This window comes from Diachasmimorpha longicaudata, chromosome 10 (genome assembly GCF_034640455.1).
Source record: "Diachasmimorpha longicaudata isolate KC_UGA_2023 chromosome 10, iyDiaLong2, whole genome shotgun sequence".
Taxonomy (NCBI): Eukaryota; Metazoa; Arthropoda; class Insecta; order Hymenoptera; family Braconidae; genus Diachasmimorpha; species Diachasmimorpha longicaudata.
In genome coordinates, this window is record NC_087234.1 from 4,801,114 (window position 1) to 4,826,913 (window position 25,800).

The 25,800-nt window shown below is 43.5% G+C and overlaps 2 protein-coding genes across 12 annotated transcripts in view; one reads left to right on the plus strand and one right to left on the minus strand.

Moving 5' to 3' along the window:
• The window catches only part of LOC135166888 (homeobox protein prospero), an 88,089-nt gene extending 63,245 nt beyond the window's left edge, over positions 1 to 24,844 (minus strand). For 2 of the 9 annotated variants that reach the window (XM_064129588.1, XM_064129589.1), the window contains exons 1-3: positions 24,279 to 24,844; positions 14,285 to 14,344; positions 105 to 142 (exon numbers count right to left, since the gene is read on the minus strand). The gene's annotated coding sequence lies outside the window, so the exon portion shown is untranslated. Of the gene's footprint in view, positions 1 to 104; positions 143 to 14,284; positions 14,345 to 18,993; positions 19,835 to 24,278 lie in introns of those variants that run through there. The other 7 variants (XM_064129591.1, XM_064129592.1, XM_064129594.1 and 4 more) reach the window with 5 other exon arrangements.
• Positions 1 to 25,800, plus strand: part of LOC135166892 (uncharacterized) — a 125,040-nt gene that overhangs the window by 35,445 nt on the left and 63,795 nt on the right. The window contains exon 4 of one of the 3 annotated variants that reach the window (XM_064129600.1): positions 12,205 to 12,388. The exons of the other annotated variants lie outside the window; for them this stretch is intronic. The gene's annotated coding sequence lies outside the window, so the exon portion shown is untranslated. The remainder of the gene's footprint in view (positions 1 to 12,204; positions 12,389 to 25,800) is intronic. 3 annotated transcript variants of the gene reach the window in all.

A 25,800-nucleotide genomic window follows, 5' to 3' on the forward strand; every position in this document is an offset into this window, starting at 1 on the left:
TCCTACGGTACTTGCAACTAATAATGTCTGGATTGGTCTCGTGGGTTTAACACTGGGTCAAGTCCGGGTTTGTGGAAGGAAATCAACAGTAATCATGTACTTACGAGTAACTTTGTCGTGGTGATGTCAACGACGGAGTCCTCTGTAACAAAAATAATTGCACCTCATTAATATTTTATAGCATGTACGTCGAATTGAATGACATAAATATGGTAATATTGTTATAACTGAACTATTGAATTCCTTGAATGATTGAAAATACAAATGTGTACAAATATTTGGAGATCAATGCATGAAATTCCCTCCAATAAATATTGCGAATACCAAAAATTATCGATAAATTGCATGAAAAATTCAGCGTTTGAAATATTTCCCGTAACCCCGGGCGCATTTAGACCCGATATCAACCCCATTTTCCCTCGTGGTAACTCCCATCTCAAGAATAAGTGACCCAACTTTTTCCCAGACCCAATATATTTTTCACTCCAAAGTAAAAAATCCTCAAGTTGACGAGCGCATGCCTCGCCGATGCCGCCGAAGGCGATATCGTCGTGACAATGAGACTCCCCGTGACTTCTCCCTCACCACCCACCCTCCCTCTCTCCCTCCCCCCTTTTGTTCGTCCTCGTATTCTCCAGCCCCCGCTTAATGTTCCAACAGTTTCGCGTCACGCGGCGACGAAAGGGAACGACTGCGTTAACGAAAGACAGCTCTCAGCGCACACACGGCACTCCTCCGGCTCACCGTACACGCGTGTCATGTTATCCTTGAGAATGTAGCCCCCCTTCTGCCAACTCACGTGATGAAAAAAAAAGATAATTTTTTTTTCTCATTCATCCCCTCATGTGATCGATTAACTCCCACTCCCGATGAGAATTTTGGGTTCCTTGAGTAAGGTCGTAGTTTTCAGTTGAGTCACTGGTTTTTGAAAAGTTTTGTCATCGCGTCTCGATAATGCACGAGCAACTAGACGAAAATACAACCCTTGAGGGGGGCTGAGGGCTGGAGGGTAATGGGCAACGGGTATCTGAGACAGTTTTCAACGGGTAAGACTTAACAAATAGGTAAAGTTTTACGGGGAGGGGGTGAGAAATACAACGACATCCTCCTCTTTGTCTTTAAGTTTGTGATGTATTAGCCGGGCTCCTTTCATCCCCTCTCTGTTTATTACCTCCCTTTGGGGGAAGAAACCACAAACAATTTGTTGGTTTTGAAGTTGGGTAATTCTGGGGGGTGATGTTTCTTTTAGTAATAAAAATCGTGTAAATATCAATTTCAAATGATAAAATAATCCTTCGTTTGTATTTCCCAAATTCTACGCAAATGATTTTTCCCATTCCAATTTTCAATCGGAAGTGATGACTTCCTCCCGGAATCATCAACAAACATCAATAATTAAATCAAATAAATTATCCCTCATCCCCCAATAATTCCCAACTTCAATCCGCCATTATCCCAGAATGCAAACGAGACAAACGTGTATATCAATACAAATCCATAAACACACCGATAGAAAACTACAGATGCATACAAAGCGGCCGGGAGGGGAGGAGGGGGTGGGGGCGATGGAAGAGAGCTATTTCTCTTTCGTCGGACGTTGCATCGAGTCTAGATTAATAAACTGTCCCCGTGTCTCGTATACATTGGCCTTACAGCCCGGTGGGGATGAGACAGGAGAGGGTCCGCGTTACTACACATGAGGTCGCGCGTCCCAACTGCATATTTCCCTCCTCGTCACTTCGACGTCCGTGAAAAAAAAAAAAGAAGGGAATCAATACTCGATACACATCCCTCCTTTTTCACCCGTTCGCGCGGACTTCTCGCTCATCCACTCGCGTTATCTCACTCACTTTTATCTCGAATCGTATTTTTGCGTATCGGACGGGCTAGCGATAGGGCGTCTGGCTTCTCTCACGGTTGTACCACTGATATGGAAAAATTAGGATGAAGTCAAGTATTCGGTGATGGGTGAGACCATTGAGAACACGGAGAGGAGTGTCGACAGTGACGGAATCGACTTGGAAATTGTTGTCGGGTTTGGATATTTTTTATTTTTTTATTTAGTGAAATTGCTGCCCTACTTTTTCTTGTCTATCCGACGGTTGTGAATTTGAATTAAATTAACGCATTGAAAAAAAGTATTTCTCGCGTTGGTTTGGATATTAAGCCTTGGAAGGGGTTGGGAAGGGTGGGAGATACGACAGATGGCTGGGACAAAGAACTGAATCCGAGGATGTTGCGTAACCCAATAAAGCCAAACAGAATGATCTTCGCGTCGAGAGGGTGGCCCCCATTGGCAATCATCTTCTAAAAAAATGTGTTGACGAGGGGTTCGAAAATCGAATGTCCGTCTTCAGTATTAATGGATTGATTCAGGGCAATTCCCTGAATTTCAAAAATTGGAAAATTGGAGGGCGGTGAAGGGGATGAGGTGGAGGTCATTTTCCACCCTACCATTAATCCGGCAACCAACGACCCCTAATTTTTTTCAACATCCCAAAGCGATTTTTGAACCGAATTAAGTTGACTTGGAAAAATGAACAATTTATTTATCCCCTCGTTGTCCCGTACTGGCAGCAGAATTTTTCTTAGAATTTTCCAAATATCCAAATATAAATAATCGTCAGTGACTGGTTACTTTCAATTTATTTCCATACATTCGAAAAGAGGTAAAATAATTTGTTTTCTCTGTGGATGTATATGGAAATGGAAAATCGCTAGGACAACCACGAAATTAATTGATTCATTGACGATAAACCATTCATAAATATCATGTAACATCGTTGTTAAAAACTTCAAGTTTTTTTCCTTTGACATTTCAATAGTAATTTTCCAATAGTGTGGTATTTTTGAATTACGTTGAAGCTTGAGAGGAATGAATGGGAGCACACGAGGGTGGCTGTGGGGTTGTAATGCAGAATAGTGAAAGCACAATGGGTCACGTGGCAGTCTAATAATCAAGTTTCTCCTTACACTTTTTTCTCGATTTTTTTTTCCATCCAACTGTCTCACGAGGGTCACGGGACAATGGGATGAGTGTGAGGGTTCGATTGAACGATGAGAAAAGAAATTAAGCCGTAGCGTTGACTCACTAGTGTTTTTTTTGCTGTTGGTGGTGCATCAAATGCTTGATTACATTCAGTTGTTATCGTACGTGGGCGGCCCAAGTGCGTATCAAGCACGTGGCCGGCGAAGACGCCCCCCTGATTGCCAGCCCGGTTGTCTCCAAGACTATCAGTGGGCGCAAAGGATGATAAAATAGAGGAGAGGTTTATCGTGTCAACAAGTTGCCGGGGGGTGATAGCCGATGGCATAGTGCTTTGGTGGGTGTCTTACGATGCCTCAGTGGACACAGATGGCAAGTTTCTCAAGTGATGTGAACCAAGGAGGACGCAACAAGTGGCTTCTTAGGTCGATGGCATCTTCAGCCGGAGGTGAGGATTCAACAAGTTGAAGTGTTTCTCGTAAACTTGGAATTGTGAGGTGAAGCTGGCAGGCATTCGAGGCCACTTATTGGAGATTTTTACAGCAGAATTTCAATTGCATTTCGAATCAACTTCATAAAACTTCAATTTCTTCTCGATTTTTTTTTTGCCAATGACACATATCGAAAAATTATGACTGAAAGATCCAGTAAATTCCCTGGAAGATCAATTAAAATTTTCCTCGTGACTGTCAACATCAAGAAATTATAGTCAACTCACTCTCTATACATTTATACGCCCAGTCCGTCCCTAAGAGGCTCCCACCCCTGTCCAAATTCAGCCTCTCCATACCCCGTCAATTCCGCTCTAATTATCCCTCCCAAAATCCGCTGAAAAAAAATTGCATCTGAAACAAACGACTTCACCGTCGTCGCGTGACTGGAGGCAGTCACGGGGGTGCTATGAAAAAAAAAAACACCCACCCGAGAAACAATTTTCTCACCCGGGACGCGGTTATCACGAAACCGCGCAACAAGTAGATTCTTGATGGCCAAGAAAATAGGGGGTGTGAGTGGGGTCAGAGCCCGTTGCTCGTAAGAAACCGCTCCCCAAGGGCTTTTTCTTACCACCAACTTCTTAAGATCAACAGGTTCATCCCCTTTCCCTCTCTACGGCTCCGGAAAAGCCAACGACACCGGGAAAATCACGGGCAGACGGAGATCTTGAATGGGGGAGCTGAGAAAACCCACCCTCTCTCCACAATGTTTGCACTTTCTTTTCCCTTTCCCCAGCGATCTTGTCGTCCGATGGGGAATGGAAAAAATAAAAAGGGGGAAGTACAAAGTGAGGGTTCGAACGTTGTCTTGTGATCTGTTGATCAACCTTCGAGAAAGTAAAGGCACACCAAACCCCTTTTATCAGTCTTCTGTGGTTTCAAAGGAGGCAAATCAAAGATTGGAATGGGGGAGATGGGCTTTCTTAGTCGAATTTGAAGGGTGCGACACCGATGGAGTGAGAAGTGAAAATAACCGAGAGTGACTTGGAGATCTTCCGGATCAGAAGTTTGAAGAAAGGAAGCGATTAAGGGGAGTTTGTTTGTGGCGGGTATTTGTTTATTTGGGAGGATTTAATCGACTGAAGGGACTATTGTTGGATTATTTATTTTTGGCGTTTGGCTGTTGTTCCAAATATTCGAACAATAGAAAAAAAGCAAGAATTTATTAATCTGACTCTATTAATTTTTTCGGAATAAAATTCCTTTCAATAAAATTTCCAATTGTCAAGATTATTGATTAAAAAAATAGTCCGGAAATGCGCAATCACTTGACGTCACCCATTGTCATACCACTGTCATCCGCAACGTGTCAAAAGCCATGTTCTCCATAGAAAACCTTGAAATAGATCCAGAATCCATCATCTCCGCCCTTAAACATCCGCAATCCTCTTAAATATCATCTCCAAGAGGTCCCAAATTAAAGAGATCATAAAGAACATCCGGTTGATTCTCGCTAAAAATCAGTAGCTTTGACAAGGGTTCACGGTTGGGCGTCATAACCGCCAAAATATTCACTCCCCACAGCAAAAACATTCGCCCACTCGATCATCCGACAAAGCCTTTTCCAGCGTTCGCAGCCTTTCCGAAAAAAAAAACTGGAAAAAAAAATTCAAAATATGCAGAGTGTCTCTTCACGCTCGACTCCGCGACAACAATGAGTCCCAGCGAGCCCTAAAATTTCAGAATAATGGTACCAGAGCAGAGAAAAGAGGCACGAGGCTAACTCTGTTTGACCGTAAACATAATCATCAAGAATCATCTCTGGCCTGTCCCGCATTATTTCCGGTTTCGATTTCAAGAAAATTGAGATAAATAGAGAAGAATGAGAGTAAAAAAATATACGAATGAGGTTTGAATAACCAGGACAGATGATGATGGCCTCCTTCTGGCCAGCTCCAACGTAGGCGTATAGTTGGCGAGATAGTCACGGCAGGAGGTGGAGCCCGAGAGTGTCTTCCCGTGGGAGTAACTCGAGATCTATCTCTGCTTCTTTGGATCATCAAATCCGACAGCTGGGCTAGCCCCTGATTGTCCAGCTCTCGATGTTTTTAAAACAGATGTCCCGGTGACACCCGAGACAATGTGAAGAAGATAATGGCTCTAATTCGAAGATAAAAATAAGCGGGAGTAAACAGAGAATACAATGGAAAGTAATGGCGAGATATTTGAGAAACCGATGAAAAATCTAAACGATCTATTTTGTTTTTTTTTGGGTTGAAGTAGAGTCCAGGTGAACGGCTGGAGACGCTGGTGCTGTGCCTGGTTCATCAATGTCAATTCATTTGATTTTTTTTCTAACGCTTTACTATTGAATATTATATATGAACGCAAACAATGCAGTTGATCTTTAATATAATACACATTCAATTGTGATTCAGTGGAATCGCTGGAGTTCCCTCAGGGATTTGATTTTTTAATTAAAACTGGACTAGTCAGTATTTGATTACAGATTTTTTCAATAAAATTTAAAGCCAAGAACTAACACAGTTACATTAAAGTCCACTAAATTTAAATTTCCAGTGATTTTTCAACGAAATTCTCGATTTCTAGAGATGGAATGTCTCGTTTGACTCGGAATATTTTTAAAATTGTCGCAGTGACAGGCGAAACAATGAGAAGACGACTGGCTCTAATTCGAAGATGAAAATGAGCGGATGTGAATACAGGGAGTATAATGGGAAATAATGTCGGGACATAACCTGACGTCCAGTCTCCTAATATTTCCCACACGATTCCCAAACAATCGTCGGAATTAATGAATTATCGTCGATAACCTCTGGAAAGACTACGGTCGCGTGCCAGGGGATGAACGAGGTGGCATTGATACAAACCAGGTGTGTAAATTCAAAGGTGCTGCACAACCTACACCAAGGGAGAAACTAAAGCATAAGAGAAGGGGGCAGATGGTTTTAGCCCCTTCAATATAATAACCCATCGTAGCGGTGGTTTTTTTTTTCGGAAGGGGAGCTCGCCCTGCGGAACCATCTCCACCAAAAGTAGCTCGTGCCCCCACGTACAGGAAAAAGACCTTCACAACACGTTGAAAAACGGAAGCGAATCGACTTTTGGGCCCTCGAGTGTTGTGGACTGAAAAGTACAGACCATCTGTCGTTAAAGTCCGCCAGAAACGAGAGACTCCGAATGCACAGATGGATCACATCAAGGAGAATGCAAAATATTGAATGTTCAATTAAAACTTGAGACAGGACGATTCTAAGGATAACCAAGCCTTATCTATAGCCACTAATAAATATTTAATTAAGTGATTTATTTTTGCGATATTTTTCATTCCTTAAAAAACATGTAATCAACGGTTTTATATCATTTAATTGAAATATCGAAGAGGGAAATCCAACCAGAGAAACAATTATTCGTTCAGAAAAGCGCTAATAACCGGAATAATAATGATGTTACCATTTAATTATTTTGCATATTCTGAATTTAATCGAACGATGGCCCATTAAATTTTTATAGGAGAAAATTGTGAGATTACGAGAATGAGATTATAATTGCGACGATGAAAATATTTGTGGCGTACAAAATTCCTCCCTCGCAATCAGTCAATTTAAGTTCTTCGCAAGAGAACGGTGAAGCTGAAAAAGACGAGAAGAGGTGGAACGAGTGAATGTTGTCGTATGTAAACAGAGTGTGGGGGTGAAGCAGAGGCAATTTAACGCCTTGGACGATGTTACCCCGGTGCCACCGGGGTAGTGCACAAAAGAAAAGCTACGAGTGGGGGAGGGGGGTGAGTTGAGAATGAGATGAGTTAATCCGCCCGGACGTGAAAAACGCCTGAGAAAAGCGCAGGGGACGTTCTTTCACTCGATTTTTATTTTTTCCACAATTTTTTTTTTCCTCACCTCCACTAGTACTTTTGAGGTAACCGAGGGGCTGTGTACGTGTCCACAGGTGTTTGTCGTACAATGTGCACTGCTGTCATAGTGTGTACATGTGGGAAGAAAGTCGAGGGTGGGATTACGAGGGAAATGTATCTCTCACTCAATTCTCAGGCCCATGGGAGATATAAAGGGTGTGGAATACACGCGGGAAGGGAAAAATCTCGAAAGACGCTTTGTTCATGGGGGTAAAAATTACATGCACTGAAGCTGGTGATATTTTAGACAGTTCGGTTTTGAAGGGGTGAATCGGATTTTTTAGTCAATTTTTCGCATGACCTCTGGAGACTCCAGGAGCTTCTGGAGCTTTCGGGACAATTAAGAGAATAGAATTAGAATTATACACCCGGAACTTCTTCTAACCCTCCCCAGAAATATCCCAGACCCTTTGGATTCCAAAATATTTATCAGAAACAGCCCACCAGTGACAATCAACCCAACCCAACCCAATTTACCACTTGACAACTAAATAAATACAAAGAGAATTTTTTTAATGAGACCGTTGTGCTCGCCCCAACCACCCGGAACATTAAATCAAACGAGTAATCCTCTGGACTAATTCAAACTTCACGCAGCAAGTGAACAATACCCAAAAAAAAAAAATTCTCCCACTGCACAATACAAATAAACCACTCACCTCCGCGTGAAACATCGACAAAGAATTCCACCCCCTTGCCACCCCTCTCCACCCGAAACAGCCCGTAGAACACCCAAGAGAAAGAGGTACATGCATCCAACGAGAAACGAGAGGACCCGCGTGTAAAAAAAAAATCAATCGAGCCCCCGCGGACACGCGGTTTTGGAAAATGACCAGTACCCCAATCGCAAGCCTTGCGCCTGTGTATGTACCCTAGGTACATGCATCTCTCTCCGGGCAATGCTGTCGTAAATCAATCGTGGGCTTCGACGTTCGTAGGTTCCGTTAATTATTTTTATTCACGGACCACCGCGCATAGGAATGAAACACGTACACGTACAACCCCCACCTCCCCCAACGGTAAAAGTGCGCGTATGCGTTTATGTGTGTCCACGGGCTACCCCTCGGCAAACACACATTGAAATAAAAGTTCGCCCTCACCTCTCGTCCACCCATGTATCCTCCATGTTTCGTACGTGTGCATTTTCGAAATGGCGAGTTCCAAGAGGAGAGGGTTGGCAAGGGGCACATCGGGTATAGAAAGAAGGGTGCGGGGCGGGGGAGGGGTGGGTCGACGGCTCGTCAAATTTGCACATTTATTCGTTTACCACCCACAATCGCGCCTAAAACTCACGTTCTTCGGTATTTGCGATTGCATTCATCAATATAGAGGCACGCGGACGTGCATTCACTGTACTCACACCCAATGCCAAAACTGTTGTCATCCCTTATTCATGACTCCCACAGGGCTGGACATGCTCCCTTTAGTCGCTGCCAAGGGCCAGCGAAAAAAGTGGTATTTAGGTATGAATAAAAAAGTTGACAAAAAAAAAAAATAGTCAAGTTGGTCAAGTTTTCAACTTGGGGAGAGCTGTTGGAGACTTGAAAAATAAAAAGGGGGGAGACGATTTCTCTTATTCAGGAGAGGAATGTTTTCAATACTTTGTGAGACAAGTTTGGCAATATTTTTTACCGACTGAAACGGAGGGAGGACAGCAGTCCGTCTGGGAGGGGGTTGATTAGGGCGTTTGTATCGACTTTGATGAACCTACGTAGTTTTAATTGATTCGGAAATAGTTGAGCCTGAATTACGGACTGCTTGACAACCGCAACCGGTGTCAAGTCGCTTCCCTCCGTTCTGTTGTACTCGCACTGGGGGGTGTTGGATGGGATTTGTGGTCACGAGGTTGGCCGAAGGATTTCGATGGCAAGAAATAAATTACCTTGGCGACAAGAATGTCCACCCCTTGCAACATCTCTCAGGGGAAACAATTTCGTAGCGACACCCTCTGGCTCAATTACGGACGATGGAGAGAAGATTTTCGGTAATTTTTGAAGTGCAGAATTGATAATTTCTTAAATTATTTCTCAGAAACTCGACTCACCGATCAGTCAACCTATTAATTTTACCACTTCGCAACTGGAATTTACTTTTCCCTTCGAATAATTAAAATAAATTTGTTTATTTAACACACATCAACCATTCTTCTTCCAAATTATATTAATATATATCCTCAATTTCGAATGGACGAAACCATCTTTGCAGCTTTACTATTCCATCTCTCCAAACCTTTATTATTAAAATCTCAAAATGCACCAGAGGATAAATACAGAGGGCGAAAAACTTGCTTCGAGGGTAGCATTATTACCCCGTCAAGAAAGTGCAACATTTCGTATGTACACTAGTGGCACAAGCAAATGCAGTTCTTTTTTTTTTCCAAAAGGCTGTGTGAAACATTGGCCATATATGATGCACTCTAGGGAAAGCCGGCCGTGAGTGAGTGCCGGAGGGAGTAAAGAGTTATAGTTGTGAGATGGGGGAGATATGTACACTCGAAAAAATTTCGTTCGGATCCGTGCCCTCACGAGATACTCCCCTTTGCCACCTCCATCCCTCCACCCCACTCTCACCAAACAGTTGATGGAGTACATAAAGGCATATGCAATACACCCTTGGACGTAGTCCGAAGGTGTGCGTTCTGGCTGTGTATATCGGCCATTCTAAAATATCGCAAAAAAATTGCCGTCATTCGATTGATCATGAAAATGTCCAACTTTTTCGTTCCAACATTTTTTTTTGTAAGACCAAAAATGGCGACGCTAACCGGGAAATAACGGAATGAAAAAAAAAAACATTTATTGACGGACTTTGATAGCGCAAAATACTTGAAGTTAAAGCATTTAAATTGATCACAAGCCATGAATCACTCCGCCCCCAGGCTCACCCATTCCCCTGACATATACCGTTTATAAACTCAATAATACCTATGTTTACATCAAGAAGACGTAACCGACGTCGATCAGGCCAATGTAGACCAACCGCACACAAACTTACATAAATTGTAAAGACAAAGTTCGGAAAGCTCAGTTCTATAGGTAACACATGCGAGACTTTTACCGCAGAACAGGAGCTGGAGGAGATGTTGGTGAAGGGGAGGAGGGTTGGTGGTGCGTTTTATGAAAAGGTCTGAAAGACGAGAACGAGAGCGGAGACGGACTGCAATAATTATCGACTGAGGAATATGCGGTTGAAGGCTAGTAGAAAAGGAACGAGGGTTCGGAGCCAAGTGAAAGAGGGAAAAACACAAAACGCAGGAGGGGGTGAAACGCAGAGACGTTCCCCTGGAAACTGACGGAGATGGATGCCCCAGTGTGTGTGTGTGAAGAGAATGAGGAGGAGGAAGAGGGGGATGAAAAGTTTGACCGGACGCAGTGGGTACAATGCAACGCGCCGCACTGCCCAACCCTCGGCTATCCCCGTAATCCACCCCGTGCATTGTACGACCAATCAATATTGTTTTATACTCGTCGAGGCGTCCAGAGGGAAATCCTCTGAGTTGATGTTTTTGCGTCTTTCCTCCACTCATTGCAACTCTTCTTTGTAATTTACATCTTCTACTTGAGATATATGATCAGAAGGAGGGGGTGGCCGGGGGCGAGATGAGATCACTGTAATATCTGGGGTTTCACGCCAATGATTGACCTTTCCCCTATTACTCATGATATACCGACTAATTGATAGATGTAAAATACTATAAATATGATTACAATTTAAAAAATGCGAGTCTGAAAAAAATTCCAATGGAAGTTATTGAACTTGAAAAAGTTTGACATAGAAAATCTTCGAGATAGTTTGAGATCTAGATTTCTAATTCTTCGATTACGAGACCGGTTCTCTCGTTTTTATGATAAGCAATCAATTATTTATTTTCCCACGAGACGAAAATTTGGAACCGTTCCGTTCGAGAGATGACAAACAAAATTCAAACTCACAGACCCCTCATTGCAAGTACCACAATAATGAAAAATTCTTGAATATATCTGGAGCCCATATCAATCATGAGAAACAATTATTCAGCCTTGCAACAGAACCCGAAAGATAACTCCTTTATCTTCCCAAGCGCACGCCTCTCCTTGGCTACAGGAACCGGAAGTTGGAGATGATAGCAACGTATCTCAAAAGGCACTGTGAACATTTCTTCATTCTCCCCGACAATATCCTGAGACTCGAAATCACCCATCCTCCCAGCGATCTAAATAAAAAAAAATCAACTGCATCGCACATTAAAATCGAAAAACAAAAATTCCATCCAAAAAAGAAGACTCCCGCTGAGGCTTCTCCCAACAATAGCTCCTATCTGTGCCTCCAGTTTCAACCCAAACAATGATTTTTTTTTTTCATCCCTTTATCTTCCCCAAACGGTTCGTAAAAAATACCTGCAGCTTCGGTGGAAATCCTAACATTTAACCCCAGAGGTAATTGTTCTGACGAACGAGTGGCAGACGACGACGTAGTCGTTACGTGAGTTCTAACGAGATATTGGAAGCTGGGTGCGACGGCAGAAATACGTCATACCCAGTATAGAAACCATCCAGTATGTACGAAGGACAAGCATTGCTTGTGTATGTGATCAATATAGCCAATGAAATGAGGGAGAATAGTTGATTTATTCTCACATGTCCAATGACGATGTCTTGGTTTGTCTGGCAACAATTGACAGTTGCATCACATAATAGGCGAAACCAGTTGCATTAGCCTGTTAATTTTCCGTCTCTTTCATCCACTCGATGGACAAAATCGCGTGCAATAAAATCAGTGAATAGAGAAGATGACATTCTTAACTCGACCTTGGCGTGTTTTCTGTAGAATAAAACTGTTGATTCAGACTGATGATGCTGATTTATCCACAGGTGGAGACATCCCGTGATTACAAGTAATGATTGTTTCTTTCATTCGGTTGGCCTGACAGCGAGGAGCCAATCAACTCTCGCAATCGTTCACCGAAGATCCGGTTGTACTGAATTGTATATCCCCACTGGAGGTTACCTAGGACATCCGGAAGACACTGTCTGCTATCGTTCTACTCATTGTCTGGTGAGTTTAATGTACACGTGTCGTTGGACATCTCGTTTCAATCAGCGTAGGTTGAGAGGAGGGTGATAGATCTGAAGAGACTCGGAGCCTGTCACGGATTTCTGATTGTTAATTGTCCAGTTGATTCTGGTTCATTTCATGATGCGTTCTACGATCTGATATGCAGTGATATCAAAGAGATAGTCACACGGACGACACACGTTCATAGACCCATGCATTTCCAATAAATCGAAGTGAATAAGATTTGCATCAACAACAGGTTCTTTCAGTGGACTGTAGTGGGCACATCTGATGGGGTTGATATCCCCATGCTAGGGGGCATCTTGTTTCAAGATGTCCTCATGTCTTTCCGAACCGCAAAACCTTCATGACCGTACTTCGTCTTCTGCTTGATAATTATTCAGGTGCATTCATGCCAAAGTGATAATAACACTGACGACATACTTTTGTCAACTGAACCTCACCCCATACATTTCCAATAAATCGAAGTAAATAAGATTTGCATAAACAACAAGTTCTTTCATTCGGCATCCACCAAAGCATCCCCACAATGGTGAACAATCCTCCTGCCTCTGTCATCGTCCTCACTCGACAACCGCGTCGAAAGCATCACACAGATGACAGAGAGGGTGGAATCAGTTGTGGGGAGGGAAAAAAACAATTAAGAGGGAAAGAGTAAAGAATGGAATCGCCTTGCATGATAATGCACTGTAACCTCCAGGCGAGTGATGCGATAAAGGCGACGACGTCACCGATGTAAAAAAGAAAAGAGGGTGCCCTATGGGTGAGGGGGGGAAGTGGGGATGGAGGTGGATTGAGGCGAGTGCAGCGGAGTTCTTACTTTGCATTCCTTTGTGAACTCTCCTCAAATCCTCAATCCAAGCCCCGAAAACCCCCCAACCCCCTTTCCCCCGTCTCTTGAAGCTTGAACTAACGCCCAGAGGTTTTTAATGCACTTGTCTACTTCAGAATGCGTTTATAAAGACATGCAACGACTCTGTCATCGTTGGCCCACCTTTCTCACTCTTGCTTCCTTTTTTTCCCCTCCTCAATTGTTTTTATTTCCCTTCCATCATACCCTCGGCATTATTTTTTCCGCGTTCAACTCTCGAGGAGATGGAAACCCATGCAAGAAGCAGATAGGGACTTTGAATTGAGATGAAGGAAACAAAGTGGAGACGAGCAACATGAAATGGAAAAAAAAAACGAGAATACTCAACCGCGTGAAAGTATAACGAGACGAAAAATTCATTCTAAATTCATCAGAAACCAGCACTCCTCGTGCTTTCTTGCATCTCTGTCCTCCTTTTCTGGTATAAAACGTGACAATAGTTCGATGAATAATCACCCCCTCAAGATGCCAATCAAATACTTCTGGCGATCGAAGGACGTGAATACTTTGAGGAACAAATGTTTCGATGATGAATTGCAGTTTGATAAAAAAAAAAAATTTCCCATCTTTTTCCATTTAAAGCACTTTATCAATATTGAAATTTTCCTCGTTTAATTGAATTGATCGATCCGGCGCCTACTCGTCCCTGATTCGTCTGGCCGCGTGGCCAGAGACGTTTGGATAAAAGAGGGGGTTGGTTACCCGATGAGTTGGTGAAAAGGGGATAGAGGGGGTAGAGGGAACGGCTGGTCGAACGAACTGCCAACCAAACCCGATCTTTCTCTCTTTCTATCCCTCAACGACGAAAACGACTCCGTTCGAGCGTCAGCGCTATCTTGCGTCAAGTGGCGGAACCCGGGCAGGACGAGGTCCACTACCGGTCGACTCTTTCATCGTCCCCTTCCTTTTCCACCCAATCCACCACATCCCCGACATCTCGATCATCTCCATGATTTAAAATCATCTGACTGACTGACTTTATATATTTTAATCAGCGGACTTACCTCTCTTTACTCCGACACCCACGCACCAGCCGGCTCTCCGTTAGGGCATCATTCGTCAATCTGAAATACCGTTTAAACACTCAATTAATTTAACCTCAAACAAGTAGTTACGGTGGCTGGTCTAATTAACTCAATTGCGACTTGCGAGAGAGAAAAAAATAATAACGTCAACAGAGAGGAAGAGAAAAATGATTCACGCGCGGATGAACAGGACTGATGAATAAAAGGAATGACGATAGTGATGATTCGAGTCATTGAATTGTCAGGGGACAGGTAAAGGGATGAGGAGGGGAGGGATATTCAAGAGGGATAAAGATGAACGGCCGAGGAAAAAAACTACTTCCACGGGGTTATTCTTCTCGAAATGGAGAAAGAGGGTCGAGACGCCTGCAGTTTTCAATTTACCCCGAAGGCGAGAGGCCGCTTTTTTGAAAGAGGTTGAAAATACAGGGAAGGAAAAAATATTCTTCCTCGAGATGTAATTAGCACGTCTTTACACAACGGGTAAAACAATGCCCCCTCCCCTTCTCCTCGTAATTAGTATGCATCCGCGCAACGATGCTCGGGCTACCGCACTTCTCTCTCTTTCCGACGTCTACGGGAGCTTATATGTTCTCTCTCTCTCTCACCCCTTCCTCCCCCTTCGTCCTGGGCCCATTGCACAACCCCTAATGCCTTCCCTCTCGCCCTCTCTCGCACCGGTGATACTCACTCTTGCACTCTCGTCGAGCCCTTAACGGTGCGATTCACGCGGCCGTTACGTTTGTCCGCCACCCGAGACGCGCGTTTCTTTCACCACTCCTTCCGGAATTATTTTCCCTCTTTTCTTTCGCATTCTTTCCGCCTGCAGTTTCACTAGAATTCCAGATTATTAGCTTTTCTTGGGAGAATAACGCACCCTTCAGATTATTTCGGTGGCTTTCTCCCCATTTCCATGCGTTTTTTTTTGTTCCGCAGGTGACACCCGCCCCGATACTTCATTGTTTCGCGGAATTTCTCATCACTATTTGGATTTTTTCCTTTCAACTTTTACGGAGTGTTGTTAGATTATTTTACTGTTTTCTTGCTCGTGTTTACGCGATACTTTTTACAGCTTTGTCTTGTCGTTTCACGCCATCGGTGTGACTACTCGTCTGCATTGGGGATGATTTCATTTTAATGTTTCTTTCTTCAAATTTTCATATTTTTATTTCGCAGCAATTTTTTCACGAATTTTTCTGCTCCCATTTGCGATAGACTCGTCTTGATAATTTTGTCACATCTCCAAAGTCTTTCCAATGCTTTTACCTCCCCTTACCCCGGTTTTAACAGCTCCCCGCGGGTGCAGTTAATGCCCACAGTTGACGATGGGTGTTGAAGTCGTCATAATGTAGTTAGTCGCGGTCGAATTGACGTGCGAGCCCGATTATTCGTGTTGTCCGGCGAGGGTTAAGGGGTCACAGGAAAGCACCAGCCACATCATTCCCACGTATTAGTGTTAACATCTGGAGGATCTAACATCCATAAAATTTTCAGCATTTTCATTTCTACAATCATCACCCACCACCCTGTCCTTGCCCCCCCCCCCCCCTCCCCACCGAGAATATTACCAATTTGATGATACTATCTGGGTCAATGTCACAATTGTGGAACAACGGGTTTATATTTGTATCGAACGAATATTGAAATTTGTTTGGGAATTTGCGAGAGGGTACAATGTACTCTCGCATAATGAGTCAGGCTAGCTGGGAGGGTGTGTTTCGGGGGATGGTAACTGGGGTGGTAATGCGCGTGATTCTGTCTCTGATGTATACAACCGAAGGGGGATGAAGCAAAATTTATCCACCAGTGTATTCAAATATTTTCATTTGGTGGGTTAATTAATGTTGTGCCATGCGCTCGTTGACCTTTGATACTGACTCGCGATTTCCGTTGTTGTTGATTGCCTTCAAGTGGCGATATAAATTATATAAAATCATAGATCACCACTGCAATTGTGCTTTTCCGATTTTCCCAATTTTCTCGGTCAATTTGAAGTTCATTATTTTTTTAAACATCAGCTTCGCGTTGAAAAAGTTTTGGTGGTGATATAGAATTTGTTGAAGGTCTTCTTCGATTGCCAAAAATTTATTCGATAAATATTCTAATAGATATTTTCCTGCGCCGGCTAATTACGAAGTAAACGCTGTCGGTCGCAGGATTCCTGTACCCCCGAAAACTCGTCGGATAAGCCGTCGCTTAAGACGCGTCACGAACTCAAAATGTATTCAAAACTTTGCCAGGAGAAACTGTCCCTTCACACCAATGACAACTGTCCCGACCATTTGGAAGTGGCGAATTCTCACTGTGTCGTACAGACTTGCCAAGACATAACGTCCTTAATGACTTTACTGGGGAGTTAACCCCTCAAATCCACCTCTACACTCTTTAGCGATTATATCCCACGGTCATTTGGATGCGCGCCCGCCAGACGTGTTGAGACCCATTACATCGATATGACTTGGAAGTAATTTTTATTGTCTTTGTGGAAGATATGTGGAGATTTTTTTTTCGTATTAACCTTACCCAACTGCTATTACCATTACTTCAAGTTGTTTAATTTAATTTAGTACTGCAGGAAAAGGTAAAAGAAGATAAAGTCGAGAGAACGATTAAAAAATTGAGGGGAGAGATTTTTCGCCGCGAATTGAGAGAGAAAAAATTGTAACGCAATTAGTTGTTTACATCCGAACCCAGGGAGATTGGTTATTGTTTATTAGAAATTGTTGGTATATGATTTTGGAGTAAATATCAGATTTTTTTTATGTAAAAAAAGTGCTCGTGTTAACGGCGGAAAATGAACTTTTTCATTACATATTGCGTATTAAATTAAGAAGAAACTCTTGCGCGAGTGATTTTCCTTGCGCATCATGACGAATGTGACATGTCTTCGCATCAATTACAAAGTTACATCTCCCGAAGTAACCGAGATGAAAACTTTGATTATTCAAAACACAACATCCGCACAATCTCATGAGACTCAAACAAGAAACGCTCCGTAATGCCTTCGTTATTCTATTAGAATCCGTGAAATCCCACCGTCAGCTTCGGGATTTCACTCTTACACACAGGGATTTTCTAATTCTATTCCCCCAGCTGTCGGGTAAATATCAAATTGGGGCTGTGAAGTTAATCAAGTCAGCCCTCAACTCAAAATTCTCGTCTAGTTCTTTCATTCAGTTGAACGTGAGTGGAGTCCCACGAATCGAGAGAGAATTCAAACGTTGTCAATGCTCTTTGATAAGAATTCTTCAAATATTAGCGTTTGGAAAATTGATACGAAATCCCTGGGATTTTTTTACAATTCACCCTTCACACTTTCATAATCAAACGGTTTCTCAACAGCAGATGGCTGATAACGTAACAAAGATTATGGGAATAAAGTGGTGAGTGCGACAGCTGCGTTAGATTTCCGACTGAGAGTTCAAAGCTCGCGGATGCAGTGGAATTCTCCCGTTTTTTGGCGAATTTTCAACGAACCTGTTTCACATATTTAACGACACTTTTTGGTGGCACTTGACGTTTTTTATCACACACAGAGGAGCATGTGGTAAGGAGAAATTTTAAGGAGCTGTCAGGTAATTTTTATTTGAAGTCACGGAATTTTTCCAGAACGTTCCGTAATTTTTTCTGAATAAACTACGATGAATTACCGGCACTTTGATTTTAAGATTCTATTTTCTAAATCTAAATTAATTTCACTCTCCTGGAAGACCCCTGAACAGTTGGCGAAATTTAAAATTCTTTTTTATTTAAATCCACCCGATAATGCATGAACTTCAAAATAAATATTTCTCGCAAGACAGTCAAAACCTCCAAATCTCCTAATCCCTGGACAGATTTCCGAATCCCCAAAATGATGAGGAGCCCAAATAATGACAGCGGAAAACAAGAACACAAGGGCACAGGGAAAGGAAATGAAAAAAGTAAACCAACAAAAAACATTCCCCCCCTCAAAAAATCAATTCAAATTATATTTTCCCCACAACAAACATGAATGAAAATAAACCAGAAAGGACAACATACATAATGGTTATATGATTGCACACACTGGGTACATCGACATCGATGAATAATGAGGTGGCAAATTAAATTACAACGAAAGCGACAGCAGATAAAACACGAATGACAGAACAATTCCCGATTGCATAACACTTTTACTCCCCCCACACCGGCTTTTTGGTAATAATTATTACGTAATTACCGGGTCACGGTCAAGTGTCAGCCCACGGGGTGGAAAGGGATAAAAAAAACCTTGGCGCACACATACAATCACTCCTGTTATCGTCGGTAATTCCTTTGGATTGACATCAATGCGTTATTAATTCACCACTGCATCACCTGTGGGATTTAATTCACTTCCATGTACATCCACCGAAAATGCCCCAGCTCCCCACCTCCGTCATTCACCCCCGAAATGCATCAACCAAACATCTTCCCCCAAGAGCCTTTTCCGATCACGCGCGACTACAGATATCCCAAATGAAACACCATCGAGACCGAAAACATTACCCCTGTGTACCCTCTCACAGTCACGTTACGATTAAACTCGGACACCCTCAGTGGATTCATCTCCCCCATCATCCCTCCCATCTTCACATCCCCCCACTCTAACCCTTAATCGCAAGAACAAGAACTGCTCCACATACCTCCAACACCCCCCCCCCTTCCGCCTCATCCACTATTCTCACCTCATTAAATTCCGGAAAATTCCAAATAAAATCCATTGGGCACGTGACAGACTGTAATATCCTCAGTACCACAACAAGTCCCTCCACTCGACATTTGCAGTGAAAAAATAAATAATAAAATAACCACTGATAACGTCTCAACTACCACCTCCAAACATGGAACAAATGCACATGTCGTGAAAAATATAATTCACCACTTGTTATCATCGACACGATGATTGAAAAATATAAATAAATAAATAACTTCACTCTTGTCCCCTCAGTATCAATGTCCCGTGGTGTATCCTCGCGTGTTGACTCTCCTGCCACAAGTGTACCACGATTTTACACACCGGGTGTCTGTATGTTTAACACCCCCCCTGGCATCTCAGAAAGTTAAACGTATATATGAATGAAGCTGTGCCAGTTTAAGGAGGGGATATGCCTTTTCCCGATGGTAAACTCCGTGGGTGGGAGTTTAGGGTGTCGGTGGGGTGGGAGGGAAAAAGGGGGGTAGCGTGTACACCTATGTATTCCAGGGGGGGGTTCTAGGGTTTTTGGGGGAGGAGGGAGGCTTGTGAATATTCGGTGGGGAATTTCAGCTGACAGGGGTGGGGAAATAAGAAAAATCACTGAGGAAAAATAACTGAGACGAGAGGAGAAAAGAAAAAGAGAGAGAGAGAGAGAGAGGGGGGAGGGGAGGCTGGCGCGTGTAGCGGGTGGTTATATTACAAGGAACGCGTCTTAAGTGAGTGTCGGCCTAGCTGGTCAGCCAGCAGCTCCGTATGATGAGGCCGCCGCTTTGCTACTGACAGATCTAAAGACCACCCTAACCCTGGAAACGTAACACCAACACCGGAACAAAATTCACCCAACCACCCACACTCACACAACGTACATACAAATGAGGGAGGAAAGGAGAGCGGGACAGGCGAACGGGGTGTAGGGGGTGGTGGTGGTTGGAGGGCAAAAAGCATTTTACCATCTACTCTACCCTCTCCTACAATCCCCTTTCAACTACGATCACAAGCCCCGGGTTTTCCACGCGGGGGCTGGCATGGTATGGGTTTTACCCTCCACTGTGTGGGGAAACAACCCTTAAAGCTAGTGAGATAAATTCCACCTCCACCTAGACTGTTGACTTGCGCAAACGCAACGACGAATAACTCCGAAGGGGGTAGAGTCTTATCCCCACTTTGATACGAATTGTCCGGTTTTGTGGAGGAGGCACTGGACTCACGGAGGGGCCACTGAGGGGGGTTGTGTGAGGGGGAGGGAGGGGGCCTTGTAGACTCACTATGTACGGCGGGGATATTCCACCACCCCAAAAACTATTCCCGCCCCTGCGTTGGGATTTTAACCGAGGACTCGGCCACTTCCACCACCTTCGTCGTGGCACTTCTCCTATGTCGGGGGATGATTATCATCCCCTTCTACCTTCGTCTTAGCATCGCTAGCCGATCACCCTCTCTCCCATTTTTCCCCCCTCAAAACCACCACCACTATTGCACTCTTACTCGTTTCTCCTACTGGTATTTTCAACCCCTTGTTCTTAAGGGAAAAACAATCGGGGGTCCTGTTAACCCACTCGCCCTCCAATTTGTTTTTCGGATGTCGTGACGGGGGAGACTATCCCCTCCAGAGGTACACGGGAGTCAGTGTTTCTTATGGTCAGGGGATTCCCCTCTACCTTGAATGGATTTTATGAAACACGGTTTCTTTTCCAGGCAACCTTCAAATTTTTTTAGGATTTTTTTAGGGCTGGGGGGGGAGGGGGAGGAGGAAGGTTACGTTGCGGGGAACTTCAACCCCCGTTCTCCCAGTCATATGTTTTTATCGTTTGTCAGGATAAAAAGGATCTTTTCCGGGTTGCAAACGACTGTTCGCCATCGATATCGCGACAGTTGTGAGGATTTTCGATATTTTTGAGCTTTTTGATTACTACTGATCCACTTGCGACTTCCACCCTCTGTTGCCTTCCGTCACGTGATTTTAGCGTTTTTCTAGAGAAAAAAAATCTCGAGTTTTGAATAACTTTGGAACGTTGACAATGAGAGGGTTTTGGGAATCGAATTTTTGGGTACCGTTAACCCACTCGTTCTCTAGTTTATTAGCTGGATTTTTTCAGTTTGTTTAGGACTTTTTTAAGGGAAGGACAACTACTATATAAATCTGTTTACAAGTAGAGATATAAAAAATCGCAAGTCTTAAACGACTCTGAGATGTTGAGATTATCCGAGCTTTTTTCGTACCCCACATTCGCCCTCCCGAGCTTCGCGAAATTCCCGGTTTCTTACATTGAGGGGATTCCCCTCGACCCTCAATAAGTCCTATCACATGTACTTTCTTTCCCGGTAACCTTCAAATTTTTTTAGAATTCTTTTACCACCAGGAGGGGGAAGAGCGCGGAGCTGCGCCGCGGTAAATTCAACCCGCACTTCTCCTCTGCCACGCGTTTTATTACCTGTCGAGAGGAGGAAGGATTTTTTTTTACAGTTTTTGATCGACTCTGGGCCATCGACATTGTGACAGTTTTGTGGATTTTCGATATTCCGGGCTTTTTGGGAGATAGAAATGGCGGATTTTTATGGGTATGGATTGTGAGAAATTTTTTTGGGTCATGTTTATGGGAACGATAAAAAATACATTTTCAGGGGATGATATCGGGCCTCTGGGGGTGGAATATTGCGGAGGAGTTTATGTTCGTTCAGACTCAGATGTGATTCTAGTCAGTCGACAGGGCACATTAACTTCAATCATCATCACTCTGCGGTGTATCATCGAAAACGATTTTCCAATTCCAAATGTATTACGGTTAATGTCGTCTCAACGAATGTCTTTAAAAATATATTATTCGCTGGAAATACGGTTCTACTCGCTCAACATCAACTGATTCGATTCATTTATTATAAAAAAATCGGTTTATGTTTTCTGTAAATAGTCCTTACTGTTTTCTATAAATAGTCCCGAAAATGATAAAAAATAAGAAATCATTGAACATAAAAAATTGTGAGTACTCAATCGAAGGAGAAAACCAATACTATTCTGAGTAGAAAATTCCCGTTGTGCTCAGACTGTCGGAATTTCGGGGTCACCAATATCATTATAATTCATGAAAATCCAATAGGTATTTGACACCGATATTTTTCGACCCACTCACCTCCCACCCAAAATAACAATGTGTGAAAAGCCCCTCTACCCTCCTCCCCCCCCTCCCCTTTCACCGCCACTCACGATCAGCATTCATTTATATTTTGCATCGTACTCATTCCGGAATTCCCTTCCCCTTCCACTTCGACTCCCCAACAATCGGTGTGATTGTTTATGACACGATTCGTTTCATTATTACCTGTTTATACTCGATTCTATCGATCTGCCACTAGTGACCACGATGTTGTACAACCAGTTGGTGAGCCACCGGGCCTCTGTCACTCCTACCACCGCAATTTCGTAAACGTCTGCATGTGGATTAGGCAGTTATGCGAGTTTTGGTGAATTTTTTAGAACGAGTTTTTGAGGACGAGTGGGGTGACGATTGCGAAGACGAGTGGATGTAGTTGGGTGAGTTCAGTATGATGCGAACCGTCTCAGGATTGTGGAAAAATTTTTCATTTGAAAATTCCGTGATTAGAAATAAATTGGGGAATGCGGTTTTGTGATGCGTTTGAAAAAAAATATTGCGAATTTCTGGAGGGGTTTTTGGAGTGGATTTGTCAGGTGATTTCGGGGAAAATCGGAAGAGGTAGCCCTTTACCATGTGATACATATGACAGTCTGTATGTGGACAGTGAGAAAAATTTTTTATGTCTGAAACATATTTACTTCGGATAAATAATATATTTTCAATGGATCAGTTCTCTCCAGTCTCTCAAGTCGATTTTTCCCTGCATTTTACGATTGTTTTCTGTTCCCTCAATAGGGTTCTGATCTCTAATCCTAGTGTCATCAGAAATATCTAATGATTCTATGGCTTGATACACTGAGAAACAATTTTAATACCAGAAAAAAAATCATTCGAGACCAGTATTAATTATTTTTTTAATCAACTCACGTGTCCCGAGACATGTAACGGAAAAATACTTTTACAATGTTCTTGCTTTCGAGTGAAATTTCACCCCAAGTGACTTCAATCTTCAATTGTGTATTGTGGTGAACTTCAAAATCCCCCGGGATTACGATTGATTAAATGTTTACCCCATGTTGTTCGTGGATTATTAATAATGCATTTGATACGGTTATTTGTATATTCCCGTGTTCCCGTAATGTCCGAGAGATCAACGAATTCCGCGTCAGATAAATTTATTCCGGTGAATTAAAAATACGAATATGACATCGATAAAATATATTTCCAATAATGTTTTATGCACCTCCAATCCTTTGATTCTCAGACTGGAACCATTGAAGATACTTGACTTTACTCTAGTAAATATGTACGGCACATTAGGAAATTTATGTCTCAATGCACTATTTTCGTTGTAATCCCCCAACAATTCACAACTTTTCCCCATCCACTTCAAAATTCACCAGTCAATTACTTTCTACTACCGCCTCAATTATGATTTCAGCCCCTCCCGCCAAAAAATTGCTGGATATACCGAATAATCGGAGGTGTAAAATCACTGGGGACTGACCGTTTGCCGTCGGAAGAGCGCGACTGACCACTGACGCAACCGCCCCGGACGCCTCAATAAAACCCTCAAAACGTAATAGTCCCTATCTCCGAAAACTCTACCCCTAATCACCTAAAGAATCTCTCCAACCAGTCAATCTTCCTCTGAAAATCACCACCCCCGATCCCCCGAAAACCTCTCACCCCGGTGCCTCCAAAAAATTAATAACCTCCAAATAAATTAATTAACCACCGCCTCATTACTCCTCCCCCTCGCTCGGCATAATTAATAACCACTAATTACCACCCCTTTTTACGCGAAATCACATTCAATATTTCAACCGAACGGCTAACGTCAACTGCTCCAACAGGTATCGCCGAAATTCCACCATCCCCACTCCATTTGTTATTATTTCCCCATGTCGCACGTGTCCAATAAACATTTCAATAAACTCCTCACTTAACTCCTCCATTCTCCATCCTCATCCAACAGCACATCAGTCCGAGCACTTGCACATCTTCCCATGTGACCAGTAGAATATCCATGGAACTATCACAATCACCATCACTTCACTGTTCCCCGCGTTCCCTCCTGGGGGGATGGGGGAAGATGGGGAAGGACGAAAGCACAAAGCCGAAAATTTTTTAAAAAATATAAACAAAAAATTAACAAAAAAATTAGCCTCTTGCTACTCACCTTCACTGTGTTCCCAATCCTCAGGCTCCTCGTTATAACTGTCCAGTTCCAACCCCTCCGCAGAGCCGGCCGATATTAACCACCTTGTAACCAACAACACAAAAAAACTCCACACCCACCTCCAAGTCCCGCCGATTTCTCGGCAAAATTTCACAGAAAATAAAAAAAATTACCCCGCCCCCTCGAAAGCTCTATCCCGAAGCTCCGTATAATTCACTCATATTTCAAAAATCAAAAAAAAAAAAAAAATTCCAATCAAGTTCCAAAAAAGCGCCTCGCAGCGACGATTACAACGAGAGAGAGAGCGTGGGTTAACGTTGTCGCGCGAACTTGCGGGCTTGCGGGCGCACTGACGATGGTTGGACGTTCGTGTAGGCGGATAGGAGATCGCGGATGCTGTAGTCAGACCACGCGCCACAATAGAGCGAAGCCGGTTGCCCGTACAGTGGCGCCTCTGGGGGCCAACGTTGCAAGCACGCAAGTTCGTTTTACAACGGTTTGAGTGTCAGAGTGAAAGCGTCTGATACACCGGCAACGTAAGACTAAGGAGGAAGCTCGGTCTGACGGCGTCGCATGGGATTGTACTGGGGGCGGGAGGGGGGGGGGGGTACGTGTTGCGACGGTTGGGCGCGCGAACCAAGTGGAAAGAGCGACGGACCGCAATGGACCGACGGCTGAGGGAGCGAGAGAGCGACTGGAGCTTGCGACGGAGTCCCACGTCCTCGACGCGGGGTAAAGTGGGAGGGTGGGGGGCTTGTCAGTGGAGAGAGCCTGATGCGCGTCTCGGTGGGGTGGAGAGGGACGGACACACGTGTTGAAGGGGGCGAAAGCTTGCGACGAGCTAGTACGTCAGAGTGAGATAAATATTTAACGCTGAAGCTTCTTCCTAAGGAGTGCGCTTTCTCGCTTGCGCTTCAAGAGTGACTGGTACAGGACTAGTCTTCATTATGGGGTTATGTGGGTGCAATAGGGATGGAAGGATTGAAAACTATAGGGGGGTGGGAAGAGGGGGGGGGTTGACCATAGGGATAACTGCGAGGGGGAGGCGTGTATGTACACACCGTGTACGTGTGACCTGACAAGGACGCCTTTATGAAGGCTTACCATCTGAGTATTATATCGGTGAGATTTCTCGTAAGTTAGGGGGGTGGGGGGGAAGATGTTTTATGGAGGTGTGGGTAAACGGGAGAGCTTGCGGTTGTGGGATGCTAGCGCGTGACGGGATTTTATTTTTTTTTTCACCTCGCGGTGATTTTTCTAAAGAGGTTTATGGAGATCGAGGGCTTTATTTGAATTTCTATTTTGATAGTTTTTGGCGATTTTTGGGGACTGTGAAGGGAGGGTAATTTTTCAGGTGGCTGGAGGAGACTTTTTTGAGAAGGGATTTGGAGACTGATCGGTAATTATCGTTTGTTGTTGTTTTGATGGTGATCAATCGAGTTTCGATCATGCGCGTGGATAGGAGAAAGGTTGTTGTGAATTGTCTCTCTCTCTCTTTATCTCTCTTACCACCTTTCGGTCG